Source organism: Hyla sarda, chromosome 2 (genome assembly GCF_029499605.1).
Source record: "Hyla sarda isolate aHylSar1 chromosome 2, aHylSar1.hap1, whole genome shotgun sequence".
Classification (NCBI taxonomy): Eukaryota; Metazoa; Chordata; class Amphibia; order Anura; family Hylidae; genus Hyla; species Hyla sarda.
Window position 1 is genome coordinate 251242110 of NC_079190.1, and position 17169 is coordinate 251259278.

Below are 17169 nucleotides of genomic sequence, written 5' to 3' on the forward strand. Positions count from 1 at the left end.
CCTTTCCTAGAATACTTGGTCTCTGGCCAGGGACTACAAATGGATCCAGACAAACTCTCTGCCATCTTAGATTGGCCACGCCCCTCCGGACTCCGTGCTATCCAACGTTTTTTGGGGTTCGCCAATTATTACAGACAATTTATTCCACATTTTTCCACCATTGTGGCTCCTATCGTGGCTTTAACCAAAAAGAATGCCAATCCTAAGTCATGGCCTCCTCAAGCGGAAGACGCCTTTAAACAGCTCAAGTCTGCCTTTTCTTCAGCTCCCGTGCTCTCCAGACCTGACCCATCTAAACCCTTCCTATTGGAGGTTGATGCCTCCTCAGTAGGAGCTGGAGCGGTCCTTCTACAAAAAAATTCTTCCGGGCATGCTGTTACTTGTGGTTTTTTTTCTAAGACCTTTTCTCCGGCGGAGAGGAACTACTCCATCGGGGATCGAGAGCTACTAGCCATTAAATTAGCACTTGAGGAATGGAGGCATCTGCTGGAGGGATCAAGATTTCCAGTTATTATTTACACCGATCACAAGAACCTCTCCTATCTCCAGTCTGCCCAACGGCTGAATCCTCGCCAGGCCAGGTGGTCTCTGTTCTTTGCCCGATTTAATTTTGAAATTCACTTTCGGCCTGCCGATAAGAACATTAGGGCCGATGCTCTCTCTCGTTCCTCGGATGCCTCGGAAGTAGAGCTCTCTCCGCAACACATCATTCCTCCTGACTGCCTGATCTCCACTTCTCCAGCCTCCATCAGACAAACTCCTCCAGGGAAGACCTTCGTCTCCCCACGCCAACGCCTCGGAATCCTCAAATGGGGTCACTCCTCCCATCTCGCAGGTCATGCGGGCATCAAGAAATCCGTGCAACTTATCTCTCGTTTCTATTGGTGGCCGACTCTGGAGACGGATGTTGTGGATTTTGTGCGAGCCTGCACTGTCTGTGCCCGGGATAAGACTCCTCGCCAGAAGCCCGCTGGTCTTCTTCATCCTCTGCCTGTTCCCGAACAGCCTTGGTCTCTGATTGGTATGGACTTTATTACAGACTTACCCTCATCCCGTGGCAACACTGTTGTTTGGGTGGTCGTTGATCGATTCTCCAAGATGGCACATTTCATCCCTCTTCCTGGTCTTCCTTCTGCGCCTCAGTTGGCAAAACAATTTTTTGTACACATTTTTCGTCTTCACGGGTTGCCCACGCAGATCGTCTCGGATAGAGGCGTCCAATTCGTGTCAAAATTCTGGAGGGCTCTCTGTAAACAACTCAAGATTAAATTAAACTTTTCTTCTGCTTATCATCCTCAATCCAATGGGCAAGTAGAAAGAATTAACCAGGTCCTGGGTGATTATTTACGGCATTTTGTTTCCTCCCGCCAGGATGACTGGGCAGATCTTCTACCATGGGCCGAATTCTCGTATAACTTCAGAGTTTCTGAATCTTCTTCCAATTCCCCATTTTTCGTGGTGTACGGCCGTCACCCTCTTCCCCCCCTCCCTACTCCCTTGCCCTCTGGTGTACCCGCTGTGGATGAAATATCTCGTGATCTTTCCACCATATGGAAAGAGACCCAAAATTCTCTCTTACAGGCTTCATCACGCATGAAGAAGTTTGCTGATAAGAAAAGAAGAGCTCCCCCCATTTTTTCTCCCGGAGACAAGGTATGGCTCTCCGCTAAATATGTCCGCTTCTGTGTTCCCAGCTACAAATTGGGACCACGCTATCTTGGTCCTTTCAAAATTTTGTGCCAGATTAATCCTGTCTCTTATAAACCTCTTCTCCCTCCTTCTCTTCGTATTCCTAATGCCTTTCACGTTTCTCTTCTTAAACCACTCATCATCAACCGTTTCTCTCCTAAACTTATCTCTCCCACTCCTGTCTCCGGTTCTTCTGACATCTTTCCCGTAAAGGAGATACTGGCCTCCAAAAAGGTCAGAGGAAAAACCTTCTTTTTGGTTGACTGGGAGGGCTGTGGTCCTGAAGAGAGATCCTGGGAACCTGAGGACAATATCCTAGATAAAAATCTGGTCCTCAGGTTCTCAGGCTCCAAGAAGAGGGGGAGACCCAAGGGGGGGGGTACTGTTACGCCGAGCGCTCCGGGTTCCCGCTCCTCCCCGGAGCGCTCGCTACACTCTCGCTCCCGCAGCGCCCCGGTCAGATCCACTGACCGGGTGCGCTGCGATACCGCCTCCAGCCGGGATGCGATTCGCGATGCGGGTGGCGCCCGCTCGCGATGCGCACCCCGGCTCCCGTACCTGACTCGCTCTCCGTCGGTCCTGTCCCGGCGCGCGCGGCCCCGCTCCCTAGGGCGCGCGCGCGCCGGGTCTCTGCGATTTAAAGGGCCACTGCGCCGCTGATTGGCGCAGTGGTTCTAATCAGTGTGTTCACCTGTGCACTCCCTATGTATACCTCACTTCCCCTGCACTCCCTCGCCGGATCTTGTTGCCATTGTGCCAGTGAAAGCGTTCCCTTGTGTGTTCCTAGCCTGTGTTCCAGACCTCCTGCCGTTGCCCCTGACTACGATCCTTGCTGCCTGCCCCGACCTTCTGCTACGTCCGACCTTGCTTCTGTCTACTCCCTTGTACCGCGCCTATCTTCAGCAGTCAGAGAGGTTGAGCCGTTGCTAGTGGATACGACCTGGTCACTACCGCCGCAGCAAGACCATCCCGCTTTGCGGCGGGCTCTGGTGAATACCAGTAGTGACTTAGAACCGGTCCACTAGCACGGTCCACGCCAATCCCTCTCTGGCACAGAGGATCCACCTCCTGCCAGCCGGCATCGTGACACTATGACAGTGGAAGGTGAGCGCAGAGGGCCCCCCGAGTTAGACCTGCGAGAGGACGGATGATGGCGCAGATAGGCATCGGCCAACTGACTACATAGGATGTCTCTGTAGTAGGTCAGTTTGTCCTCCCTCTCAGTGGGTGTAAAAAAGGCCCCCATTTTGTGCCTGTAGCAAGGGTCCAATGAGGTGGAGACAATTCTGCGGTCACTACGCAAGCAAGTGAGCATGCATCGTGCAATTTGTGCAAGGGACTCAGAGGGACTTCCTGCCTCCATTTCCACTACATACTTTCTTGGTGTGTCTAGGTCCTGTGACTCACCTTCCTCATAACCCTCTAGCTCCTCCTCTCCTGCAGATGACTAGAAAAACTGCCCATCTCGTGAAACCTAAACTGTGCTCCACAATGTCCCCCCTCCAGTTCAGCCCCACAGGCCTCATGTGGCCGTGAGATGTAGGTTCCATGTCTCCAGTGCCCTGACCAGCCATCGTTTCCTACACGTGTTGTAGTAGATGAAGCAGTAGAATGAAATTGTTCATCCCATAATCCTGGCGTAATCCTGACTAATAATTTGGCTTCCTCAAAGGGCCTGAGCAAATGGCAAGTGTTACATATGAGCTGCCACTGGTTGACATTGAAGTTACACAGGGGAGTACCCCTATCCCTGACGCTGCAGCTCAAGGAGGGTATGTTTTGCGGTGTACGAGTCCCTGAAGTACAGGCAAAGTTTCTTTCCCATTGTTAGGATGTCTTGCAGATGGGGGGAACACTTCAGGAACCACTTGACAACCAGATTGAACACATGTGCCATGCAGGGCGCATGTCTAAGGCTTCCTTGTCGCAGCACAGATGTTCTTCCCATTGTTGGTCACCATGGTTCCCATTTCCAGTTTTCGTGGAGTAAGCCATGACTCCATTTATTGATGAATGACTTTAAGCAGTTCCTCCCCTGTGTGACTCCATTCACCAAGGCAAACCATGTGACGAACAGCGTGACACCGCCGTCCTCTGCACACATGGTATGCTGGAGGGGCACTGAGACTTGTCCGTGCAGTGGAGGCTGAGGATGAGGAGGCAGAAACGCACACTGTCACAAGACCAACAGCCTGACAGCGTTGAGGCAGAAGTGGCATGACCTGCCCAAGTTGCTATTGTTGTGGCTGTGCAGGAACCACATTCACAAAGTGGGCTGTAAATGACATGTATTGTCCCTGACAGTAGTTACAGCTCCACACGTCGGCGGTGCCATGTATTTGGTACACACCGACAGGCTCACGGACTGGCCCACCTTCTGTTCCACAAAATTGTGCAGGGCTGGTACTGCCTTCTTCGCAAAGAAATTACGGCTTGGCACTCTCCACCTCGGCTCGGCACAAGCCATCAGTTCTCTGAAAGTTGGAGAGTCCACTACTTACAAAGGAAGGGACTGCAGCACCAGCAACTTGGACAGGAGCACATTCAACTTCTGCGCCGTTGGATGAGTGGGACTCTTGGACATAGCTTCGCTGATGGATTGCTGGCGGAATGACTTACTCGAAGTAGGAGGAGCAGGAGTATCTGGAGCGACATAAGATGGGTATGACACACAGCTCCCTTCGGCTGAGGTGGTGGAACCTTGGCTGGCTGAAACAGGCAGCGGCGTGTCACTGGGTGATGCAATAGGCTGGACCACCACATCGGAGCCATGGTTCTCTTAGGCCGCTTTATGGTGATGCTTTATATGTTGACGCAGGGCCGTGGTGCCAACATTGGGACCCTGGCCACGCTTCACCTTCTGCCGACACATCATGCATGTGGCCAGGTTAACATCCTCCGAATGCTTGATGAAAAACTGCGACACCGCCAGGTAACTGATTTTCCCAGCAACCTGCCTCACTGATTGACTGCTACTGCCATCTACTCCAGGAACCCCTGTTTCACTACCTTCAGGGAAGGTAGGCTGCTGCGAAGCAGATGGTCTACCCCGGGCACGTTTGGCTCCCGACTTTCAACTTCTACCACCATGCTGACTGCCAACCATGCTACCACCTTGCTGGCTCAGTTTCTGCCTCATGGGTAACCTGCATCCCTCTTCTCCTGATGATGATGAAGCCCCTTCTGCACCCGGCTCCCAAATGTGTTTGGCTTAATCATCATCATCGAGTTGTATCTGCACGTCACTGATGTCCTCCTCAGGTTCCTCAACAGTGTCTGCTTCAGGAGCCTGAATGCTCGCACCATCACTTCCCACGCCCGTCTCCTCATCACTACTTGCCTGCCTAGTGGAGGAAGCGGCGGATGTCTCCTCCACTTCTTGGCTGGCCAGTAGCTGCTGACTCTCCTCTAGTTTGTCCTCCATAAATAGTATTGCTGAACCCACAGCATAAGATATTTATGTGGGAGAGGGAACAGCATATGACAGAGGCAATGGGAGGACAGGGACTGCTCGCGGGCCATGCCAACTTAGGGTTGTGTCTGAGAAACCCACCGACTGTTGACTGAGGGTATCAGATGTCACTTACTTGTGATGAAGTGGATGACCGTGTTAACCAGTCGATGATGGCAGATGGGTTGCTGGTCGAGACACGACCACTAGCTGATGTGGGAACTCTGGCCTCTCGCTGTATCTCCTGCTGCCACTAGCCCCTAGTCTGCTGCGATTTCTGCCTGATGAATTTAGGCCTCTGCCATTCCTCTGTGCACATCTTGGCATTTCTCTGCCTGACATACTTAGTAGTTATATGAGAGGAGTACAATACGCTGTGCTTAAGAAAGTATTTGTCTACAAGACCAGCTGGTGAGTACTTTTGCCTGGCCTTTCACAGGATCTAGGCCCTTGAGACTTTAACAAGAACAAAATAGTACATCACTTTGATGTACGTATGCAGTATGCACTTATGAGGGGAGAAAAATGCGCTACAGTACGCTTAAAAAAGTATTTGTGCACAACACGAGCAGTACACACCAGTGCTGCAGCACACAGTCGCTGTGTCCTACACCCAAAATTGCACTTTCTCTCTCATTCTCACTCCCTTCCCTATCAGTGCTTGTAGGCAGGATTTGTGCTTGAGGTGAATCGCTGCTGTTATATGCAACAAACTGCTCTCTGTCCCTCTCTGTAATAGAACGCTGTAGACAGTGACTCGGAGGTGAATTGCTGCAGTAAGAATGCTTTTCGGGGAAAAACACACTGCTCTCTGTGCAACAGAATGGTGACTTGACTAGGAGGTGAATCGCTGCTGGAAAAAAAGCTTTTCTGTGCAACACACAGCACTATCTGTGGCTGCAATATGGCTGCCAATTATATAGGGCTGTGACATCACAGGGGTGACTGGCTGCTTATAGGCTGCATGTGCATGTGATTATGTGATTCGGGGTCATCCCGCCTACTCTTTTCCCCACCTTCCCAGTATTCCTTGCCCCATGTCCTCATGTGGATCTGCCAGTTTAGATGCCCTGGAGCCAGGACCACACTAATTGAGGTTTAATGAATGATATGCACGATAGAATCACAGCTGATTTTTCCTGAAATACATAATGAATTCGGATTTGTCATATTCGAATTGCTCATCCCTAGTTATAAGTTCAGCCAACTCCACTCCAAGCACAGCAGCGCCGAGTTCCAGTCTGTTTATCGTGTGCTCACGGAGTGGTGCCAGTTTGGTACGGCTCATAACAAACCCCACGTGGCATTGTTCTTTGATGTCTATGGTCTTTAGGTATGCTACGGCTGCAATCGCCTTGACTGAAGCATCTCACAAGATATACAGTCTTTGCATCTTGACAAAGCTTAGAGAGACTTTCTCCAAACTGTCCACAGGTCTTTTTTGTCCATGGGAAGCCGATAATCCCAATCAGCCATTTCTGCAGTGAAGTCTCTTAACATAATTTTACCATGGATGGTGATAGGCGCTACGAATCCCAGAGGATCATGTAAGCTGTTTACGGTAGACAAGACTCCTCTGCGTGTGAAGTGTTTTTCTTCTGTGCTGATTTGGAAGGTGAATGTGTCTGCCTTTAAATCACAGAAAAAAACAAGACTTTGCTGCATGGGAAGGGAGTCTGTGCTTAGATCAAAGTCCTTTAGACCACTTGAGTGGTCTTGGGGTGAAAAGGCCTCCATTAACTCACCACATGTAGGCGATTTTGTGCAACCTCAAATTAGATAGAGCAAGCATTTCTTGATCTCTTTTCAGGAGACTGAATGCGGTCTTGTTCGAGGGTGTAAATTTCAAACAGCCATCCACGTAGAAATCCTTTTTCGCAAAGGACCTGATATCCGACCCATACTTTGCTGCATCCTCTCGGGCTGAATGTCTGAGACCGAAGATAGCAACTGCAGGGGAAGAACTGTTTACGAAAATGTGTACTCTCATTCAGTATTCTACGATGTCCCCATTGGGGTCCTTGTTGCGATACCAGAAAAACCTCAAGTAGTTTCCGTGTTCTTCCTTGACAAGAAAGCAATGGAACATCTGTTGTATGTTGGCCATGAATGCTACGGAATCTCTGAAGAAGCATAGATGTACCTCCAGAAGTCTGTTGTTGAGGTCTGGACCAGACAGTAAGACATTGTTTAGCGAGACACCTTCGCACTTGGTGCTTGAGTCGAATACTACTCTTAACTGTCCTGTTTTTTTACGATGATGCACATTGAATATGGGTAAGTACCAACACTCTTCTAAATCTTGGAGCGTGGGTGCCATCTCTGCTTGGTTGTTCTGGAATATTCTTTCCATGAAGGTAAAGAAATGTTCTTTCGTCTCTGGGTTCCTCTGAAGTTTGTGTCTGAGGGAGATAAATCGATTGTAGATAAGTTCTTTGTTGTTAGGTAAGTGTCGTCTCTGAGGTCTAAACGGTAAAGGTGCGACCCAGCTTTTTGACTTGTCTTTGACTATTTCTTGATCCATGATATCCAAGAACAGCCTGTCTTCTATGGACATTGCAACCCTGTTATCTTCTCTTGTGGAAGACTGTGCACCCTAAGTGATCCTGCTCACCATCGCAGTTGTGATCTTCACAGGAGGGATCCACGTAGGACAAGGCACAGAAGCGCTGTGTGGTAAATCTTTTATCAGGAAACTACTCTGACAAGGCTGGAAGAGGGAGGGATGCCCATTTTCAAGTGTGTTGGTGAGAATACTGTAGACTGAGGTCAGCTTGTGTGCTTCTTCTAGACAGACATTTCCTATGATGACCCTGGGCGTATGGAACGTTTTGGGATCCATTTGTCCTCTAGCCTTGTGAACTCATAGTATGTCTCTTCCAAGGAGTAGGACTATTGGGGCTTCTGGGTTCAGCTCCTGTATCAGGTGAGCTATACGCTTCAGGTGGGGATGGTGTGCTGCTACCTCAGGTATAGGTATCTCAGACCGATTGCCAGGAATGTGATTGCACTCCAGTAGGGTTGGCAGGGACAAGCAGGTCTGACCATCTATGGACTCTACCTTGCACCCAGTTGCCTTCCTCCCCACCGTCTCAGGTAAACTCTGACAAGGCGGATTTTTTAGCAGGACTTCCCTCCTGTACACTGAGAAGTGACTACTGTGGTGTCTATGTCAGTGTCTATCTGCTTTCTGTCATGCTCCTTTGCTTGGGATGATACCTGAGAGTGTGGTCCAGGTTATAAAGACATGTTGTGTTCTGTGCTACTGCATTCTGTGCATGTCGCACTGACCTTACAGTTCCTGGCGAAGTGCAATGTTGCAGTGCCGCACCTGAAACAGATGTTGTTCTCTTTTGAGGAATTCTTTGCGGTCCTCTGCATTTTAGTAGAGGATGAGGTTTCTTGTGCAGGGGAATTGTTTGGTAAGATTTTCAGGTTTGTTCCCTTCTTGAAAAGACTTGAATGAACTCTAAGGAGAACCTGTGGAAGCAACATTAGTTTTGCTTCCACTGGTGTTTTATGAGGTTTGACACCTGGGGTAGTCGGACATGACAATGTAAAGTCAAAACTGGGATCATTTCTGATCTTTGCCTGTTAAGCAACAAAGTCTACAAACACCATGAAGGGGGAAATTGTACATTATGAACCTGTTTATAATGAGAACAATGCATGATCAATTTCTCCTGTAGGTTATAAGGGAGTTTTTGGACAATCGGATTAACACCTCTGGTGGTGTCTCCGGAAATGCTAGCCCTGGGAGATCTCCTGCCTGAGCAACCTGTACCTCTATTAAAAAGTCACTGAGTTCCCCGAGCCTTTGGCAACTCCTACCCACTATTCTAGGAAAATTATCAATTCTTTTATATAAAGCATTTTCTATAGCTTCTTTTGACCCATAACATTCATCAAGTCTTTCCCACACCATCTTTAGGCCTTTGCCCGGATAGTTTATTTAATGTCTCTGATCCTTTTGGCGTGTTCAGCATACTCGCCTCCAAGCCATTTTACCAAGAGATCTAACTCCTCACTACAGGAAAGATCTAAGTCCCGTATGGCGTTCTGGAAGGAGGCTCGCCATGACAGGTAGTTCTCGGGCAATCGATGAACTTTATAAGTCCCTTGGTAACCAGTTCCTATTTAGCAAAGAACTTAGCGAAGTCCATGGCTGCTTGGTTGGCGCTAATACTACCCAGTGTGCTGTTGTTATGCTGCGTGTGTGGTGTAGCACCATACCTTTAAAGGGGTATTCCGGGCAAAAACATTTTATCCCTTATCTAAAGGATAGAGGATAAGATGTCTGATCACTAGGGGGCCCACTTCTGGGACCCCCAGCAATCTCCCTGCAGCACCCACATTCTATGCAAGAGCTGCGTCTCCAGTTTCGGAAACCTCCGGGTTTCTGGGACTGGGGATGTGACACCACGCCCTCTCCATTCATGTCTATGGGAGGGGGCGTGATGGCCGTCACGCCCCCTCCCATAGACATGAATGGAGGGGGCGTGGCATGTCCTCAGTAGCGGAAACCCAGAGGTTTCCAAAACTGGAGAAGCAGCTCCCGCATAGAATGCGGGTGCTGCAGGGAGATTGCAGGAGGTCCCAGCGGCTGGTCCCCCACGATCAGACATCTTATCCCCTAAGCTTTGGATAGGGGATAAAATGTTTTTGCCCGGAATACCCTTTTAAAGAGTTTCTGGCTTAGGGAAGTCTGTATAATACCGTTCTGATGCGAAGGGTGTCCCTTTAAGTCGAAGAGAAGGTTGTAGCTTTTGTCCTGTAGAGCAGAAGTTGTGGTCAGTATCGCTTTGTCGCACACCTACCTTCTCAAGGTACTGTGGTTCAAAGTAGGATCTTTGGCACTCTGTATAAGCTGGCTAATATTCTGGATCATAGCTGTCATCTGTCTCTGTGTTGGAGCTTGTTGATCTAAGTCTGGTCCGAGTACTTGGCTGTGCTTCTCAGATTCTGAAAATTCATGGCTTCTAGGAACTCTGCTTTGGCTATTGTGGCTGCAGCTTCTCTCTCTGCTGCAAGCTTTTCCAATGATGCTTGCAGGCATGTTGTCTCTTTCTTTAGTTGTCCCTTTAGTTGTATCTCCTTTGTATGCCACAAAGGAAACCCTTACTTTTGCAGCCTCAGCTTCTGCACGGGCAAGAGCAGCCATTTCTTTTATGAAGGACTTGCTAGAGCGGCTCGCTCGTGACCTTGTCCTGCATGTTGATGCCTGGCTAGTGGACATGGTGTTCCTGTTGCCGGCTGCTTAATGACTTGAGGTGAGAACGAACTTTAGCGTTGATCGGATCATGCTGCGCTTTCTGGTGGGTACACTCTCACTTCTTGTGACTGTGTGGAAGCCGCTGCAATCATTTGCATAGGACCGCGTGGCTGATGGCGGCTCCGTATAGTCGGATCCACTATATCTGGTGACTAGCATCTATTTTACTGTTCACACAGTGTGTAGTCTGACATTCAGCATAAACCATCCCTGGATTCCAAATGAGAGTACTGTTCTTTGTAGTTCAACAGGTTTATTGGTCAACAGGTTGTAATAAGTGGTAAAAGTGTAAGAATACAAACTGTATGTATAAGTACATGTATAACAACTGCATGTGTCATACATTATATAACAGTGAAGCACATGGCAAAATAGCTGCCTATACATAGGATTGCATGGCTAACTAACAGTCTAACATCTACACAGTTACCTCCCTGAGTAGTCATACATATAACTGCACAGCTCTGGATACTATAATGCCCTAGTATCAGAGGTGACTCCCCAGGTATGCTGTTACACAGATAGTAGGGTTTTAGAAGGGAGAGATGTAGAGCAGCTCTGGTCTTGTGTCCAGGAGACTAAGGCCTGCCCCTTATTCTTCCCAGAATGCCTTGCAACAACCCACAATGCATAGCACCACCCACAAGGCAGGATTCTTACATTACGAAAAACAAGGTGAAATACAACTTAACACCACTAGATGGTGCTATAAGCACACTAATGAACTCTCAGATAAAGTGACAGGCAGAAAGCAAATTGTAAATGCTTCTCATACCTGATGGGCAGAACATGTATACTACTGGCAAGCAGTCCTGCTATGATCCCAACTCCTGAAAGGTAGAGAGTGAGAAATATCCAAACAACTTGGAGGGGACTCTAAGGGGTTTAATAACAACAGAGAGAACACTAAAATAACAAAGTTTTTTTTCCACACTTCTTTTGTTGACACAGCTACATGAAAATCCAAAAGTTTGCATCAGTGGGGTCGTGAGGTCGGGAGAGAGGTTGCAGTTGACTACATGAGAATGGGTAAGCAGAACTCTATCTATGTTTATATATTGTAACAATGGTGTAGTATAGGTACAGGGTATGGGTCTCCACAGTGAGTGACTAGTTCTCAGCCCTCAATATATACTAACATACACTATTGTATGGAGGATCATTGCCTATGTGCCCTGCATTTACTTTTGAATATCTGATAGATAATTAAGATGGATGTTGTAGACTGATATCCCTTTTCCCCTTCATGCATCGCGCATGTAATGGACTGTTGCATATTTCAAAGACCACAATTGTGTGATATATTTTTAGATAAAAAATATTAATAAAGTATTGGTTTTTAATTTTTCAAATGAACAAATGGTGTAGCTTCTTTTTTCTTTAAGCATACATGTTATTATGGAGCTGTATGCACTTTACAATAGGGTCTTAGAGGACAGGACATTGGGGGAGATTTATCAAAACTTGTGCAGAGGCAAAGTTGCCCAGTTGCCCATAGCAACCAATCAGCTTTCACCTTTCATTTTTCATATGCCTTGTTAAGAATGTAAGAAGTAAGCTGATTGGTTGCTATGGGCAACTGGGCAACTTTGCCTGTGCACAGGTTTTGATAAATCTACCCCTATATGATACATGGATATGGATAATATCAAAGTTAATCCTTGTCTACCTGGAACTATTGTGTTTATAATATCAGTGGGGGTCTGAGTGTTCAGACTTCCACCGATCAGGAGAATGAGCTGGAAGAAGTTCACTCTGGAAGAAGTTCATGCTTGACGCGTTCTTTCCCAGCTCCCTGTCATGTGATCGAGACAAATTCATCATTTCAATCTATGAGCATGACACAGAGCAGGGAGAGGAGTGTGTGGTGGTGCACACTTCTCCCAGACTGTTCTCCCGACTGGTGGAGGACATGACGCTAGAACATGTCAAAAGTTTTTCCAAATGACAGATACTCTTTAACCCCTTAAGGACCGGCCATTTTTTCATGTTTGCAATTTCATTTTTTTCTCCTCACATTCTAAAAATCATAACGTTTTCAATTTTCCACCTACAGACTCATATGAGGGCTTTTTTTTTTTGCGCCACAAATTTTACATTGTAATCACATCAATCATTTCACCACAAAATCTACAGCAAAACCAGAAAAAAAATATTTGTGGGGCATAATTGCAAAAAAAAATTAATACATTTGAAAACATGCCATTTTGCAACTTTTGGGGGCTTCCGTTTCTATGCACTTTTTGGTAAAAATGACACCTTATCTTTATTCTATAGGTCCATACGGTCACAAGGATAGCTAATTTATATAGGTTTTATTTTATTTCACTACTTTAAAAAAATTATAACTACATGCACTAAAATTTGTATGTTTAACCCCTTAAGGACGCAGGACGTAAATGTACGTCCTGGTGAGGTGGTACTGAACGCACCAGGACGTACATTTACGTCCTGTGCATAACCGCGGGCATCGAAGCGATGCCCGTGTCATGCGCGGCTGATCCAGGCTGCTGATCGCAGCCAGGGACCCGCCGGCAATGGCCGACGCCAGCGATCTCGCGGGCGTTCGCCATTAACCCCTCAGATGCCGGGATCAATACAGATCCCGGCATCAGCGGCAGTACGCGATTTCAATGAATGATTGGATCGCCCGCAGCGTCTTCTGCTCTGGTCTGAGATCGAGAAGACCAGAGCAGAAGATGACCGATAACACTGATCTGTTCTATGTCCTATACATAGAACAAATCAGTCTTAGCAATCATGGTATTGCTATGAATAGTCCCCTATGGGGACTATTCAAGTGTAAAAAAAATGTAAAAAAATTTAAAAGTAAAAGTAAAAAAAAAGTGAAAAATCCCCTCCCCCAATAAAAAAGTTAAACGTCCGTTTTTTTCCTATTTTACCCCCAAAAAGCGCAAAAAATTAATTTAATAGACATATTTGATATCGCCGCATGCGTAAATGTCCGAACTATTAAAATAAAATGTTAATGATCCCGTACGGTGAACGGCGTGAACGTAAAAAAAAAATCCCAAATTGCTACTTTTTTAATACATTTTATTAAAAAAAAATTAGAAAAAATGTATTAAAAGTTTTTTATATGCAAATGAGGTATAAAAAAAGTACAGATCATGGCGCAAAAAATGAGCCCTCATACCGCCGCTTATACGGAAAAATAAAAAAGTTAGAGGTCATCAAATTAAAGGGATTATAAACGTACTAATTTGGTTAAAAAGTTTGTGATTTTTTTTAAGCACAACAATAATATAAAAGTATGTAATAATGGGTATAATTTTAATCATATTGACCCTCAGAATAAAGAACACATGTCATTTTTACCGTAAATTGTACGGCGTGAAAACAAAACCTTCCAAAATTAGCAAAATGTCGTTTTTCTTTTTAATCTCCCCACAAAAATTGTGTTTTTTGGTTGCGCCATCCATTTTATGATATAATGAGTGATGTCATTACAAAGGACAACTGGTCATGCAAAAAACAAGCCCTCATACTAGTCTGGTGATGAAAATATAAAAGAATTATGATTTTTAGAAGGCGAGGAGGAAAAAACGAAAACATAAAAATTAAATTGTCTGAGTCCTTAAGGCCAAAATGGGCTGAGTCCTTAAGGAGTTAAAATTGTCCTCTCCTGACCCCTATAACTTTTTTATTTTTCCGCATACGGGGATGTATGAGGGCTCATTTTTTGTGCTGTGATCTGAGGTTTTTATCTGTACAATTTTTGTTTTGATGGGACTTTTTGATCACTTTTTATAAATTTTTTTAGGGTATACAAAATGAAATACAAAATGTATTACCTTTTTTTCTTTTACTATTTTTACACCATTTTTTGTCCCCATAGGGGACTATTACATGAAATCTTCTGATTGCATACACTGTTCACTGCTATTCCATAGCATAGCATTGACCCTGCGTTATAGCACGGGAGCGAAACCAGGGCGTACAGGTACGCCCTTGGTCCTTAAAGGGGAAAAGATGTCCCGCCTCTGTGTGAGCACCCACCACCAATGCAAGTCTATGGGAGGGGGCCTGATGGCCGTCACGCCCCCTCCCATACATTAGCATTGAGGGGGCGCGGAGTGACATCACACAGGGGTGGAGTCGTGACATCACACTACTCCGGCCCCGTGGTCGTAACGCTTCACACTCGGAGCCTTCAGTGCAGTGAAGAGCTCGCACAGGTGGGTGCGGAATGAAAGATTTTGGGGGTCCCCAGCTGTGGGACCCCCGTGATCAGACATATTATCACCTATCCTTTGGATAGGGGATAAGATGTTTTAGGGCTGGAGTACCCCTTTAAGGTTCAAAAAAACTTCTGTAGCAAATTTACATAATTTTAAATGTTTTATTTATTTTGCACATTAGAAATATTTTTAAAAAAGATAATTGTTTATTTGTCACTATATTCTGACAAATATTTCTATAAATGATTATGGACCTCACTGATATGCTGTTTCTACAATACCAATTCTTCACTAGGTCCCCTCTGATTTTCACTTTTTGGTCCCATCTAGCCTGCTCAGCCAATTACTGGTCAACAATTTTCTCTGTGTCAAAATAGGACTGAATTGGAGATCAGTTGGGACCGGGTAAGCATCAGAACTTCAGTGGCATGGCGATAGTGAGGTGTTCAACACTTTTTAAAGCCAGTCTGACTACTTTTTAAAACTATTTGTGTCTATGGACATTCCTTTTAAACTTTTTTTGTTTTTACCTTTTTATAGTCCCATACTATGGTTACTCCCTGCCTCTATTGCTTATATATACCTTTCCTTTGTCTGACCACTTAGATGCCACTATTGACCATGGCACCTAAATAGTTAAATTGCTATCTCCTATAATAGCAGTTGATGCAGAAGTCTGGCTACATGTACCAGTCACTCTTTTCCTGCTTATCTCACAGGTGCAGTAGCATAGAAGGTGAAGTAACCATTGCCATTGCCACAGATGTCATGGAGCATTTGGGGGTTAAAAAGAGACAGCCATTTAACAACAGTTAATGAGATAACTGTAGGAGTTGCTTTTGGTAACAGTTGTGATATGGTCTAGTATTTTACACAAGACAAGAGGAAAACACCACCACAACACAAAGCTGAATATTCTGTAGTTTTTTTTTTTTGCCTTTTATAATAGCACAGTAAAATGTTCTAGAGGATATACTTACTACGTTAAAAATTGAGGAACAAGACTCTGATGCATGTTAGAAGCCTGCAAATGTGTGAGCAAGATATAGGTGGAAATGTAGCAAGATTTTACTTTTAAAAATAAAATGAACTGAAAGACTTTGGCTAATTAAGGTGTGTGTGTATATATATATGTCACGATTCGGCTGGCTGGAGGTGGATCCTCTGTGCCAGAGAGGGATTGGCGTGGACCGTGCTGGTGGACCGGTTCTAAGTTGCTACTGGTATTCACCAGAGCCCGCCGCAAAGCGGGATGGTCTTGCAGCGGCGGTAGCAACCAGGTCGTATCCACCAGCAACGGCTCAACCTCTCTGACTGCTGAAGATAGGCGCGGTACAAGGGAGTAGACAAGAGCAAGGTCGGACGTAGCAGAAGGTCAGGGCAGGCAGCAAGGATCGTAGTCAGGGGCAACGGCAGGAGGTCTGGAACACAGGCTAGGAACACACAAGGAAACGCTTTCACTGGCACAATGGCAACAAGATCCGGCGAGGGAGTGCAGGGGAAGTGAAGTATAAATAGGGAGTGCACAGGTGAACACACTAATTAAGCCAGCTGCGCCAATCAGTGGCGCAGTGGCCCTTTAAATTGCAGAGACCCGGCGCGCGCGCGCCCTAAGGAGCGGGGCCGCGCGCGCCGGGACAAGACCGACGGAGAGCGAGTCAGGTACGGGAGCCGGGATGCGCATCCCGCATCGAGAATCGCATCCCGGCTGAGAGAGGTATTGCAGCGCACCCGGTCAGCAGGTCTGACCGGGGCGCTGCAAATGCGAGGATGTTGCGAGCGCTCCGGGGAGGAGCGGGGACCCGGAGCGCTCGGCGACCCTTGGGTCTCCCCCTCTTCTTGGAGCCTGAGAACCTGAGGACAAGACTTTTGTCTAGGATGTTGTCCTCAGGTTCCCAGGATCTCTCTTCTGGACCACAGCCTTCCCAATCCACCAAGAAATTTTTTTTCCCTCTGACCGTCTTGGAGGCCAGAATCTCCTTCACGGAGAAGACGTCAGAAGAACCGGAAACAGGAGTGGGAGAAACAAGTTTGGGAGAGAAGCGGTTAATGATGAGTGGTTTAAGGAGAGAGACATGGAAGGCATTGGGAATACGAAGAGAAGGAGGAAGAAGGAGTTTGAAAGAGACAGGGTTAATCTGGCTCAAGACTTTGAAAGGACCAAGATAGCGTGGTCCCAGTTTGTAACTGGGGACATGAAAGCGGACATATTTAGCGGAGAGCCATACCTTGTCTCCGGGAGCAAAAATGGGGGGAGTTCTTCTTTTCTTATCGGCAAACCTTTTCATGCGGGATGAAGCCTGTAAAAGAGAATTTTGGGTCTCTTTCCATATGGTGGAAAGATCACGAGTCACTTCATCCACAGCGGGCAAGCCAGAGGGCAAGGGAGTAGGGAGGGGGGGAAGAGGGTGACGGCCGTACACCACGAAAAATGGGGACTTAGCAGAAGATTCGGAGACTCTGAAGTTGTATGAAAATTCGGCCCATGGTAGAAGATCTGCCCAGTCATCCTGGCGGGAGGAAACAAAATGCTGTATATAGTCACCCAGGACCTG

General features: G+C 46.6%; 1 long non-coding RNA gene across 1 annotated transcript; it reads left to right on the forward strand.

Moving 5' to 3' along the window:
• Positions 1-11165: 11165 nt before the first annotated feature.
• On the forward strand, positions 11166-15543 carry LOC130357836 (uncharacterized). Its single transcript, XR_008889291.1, has 4 exons — positions 11166-11249; positions 11364-11441; positions 14945-15019; positions 15334-15543. It is a non-coding gene; the product is annotated as an uncharacterized LOC130357836 (long non-coding RNA).
• Positions 15544-17169: the final 1626 nt, after the last annotated feature.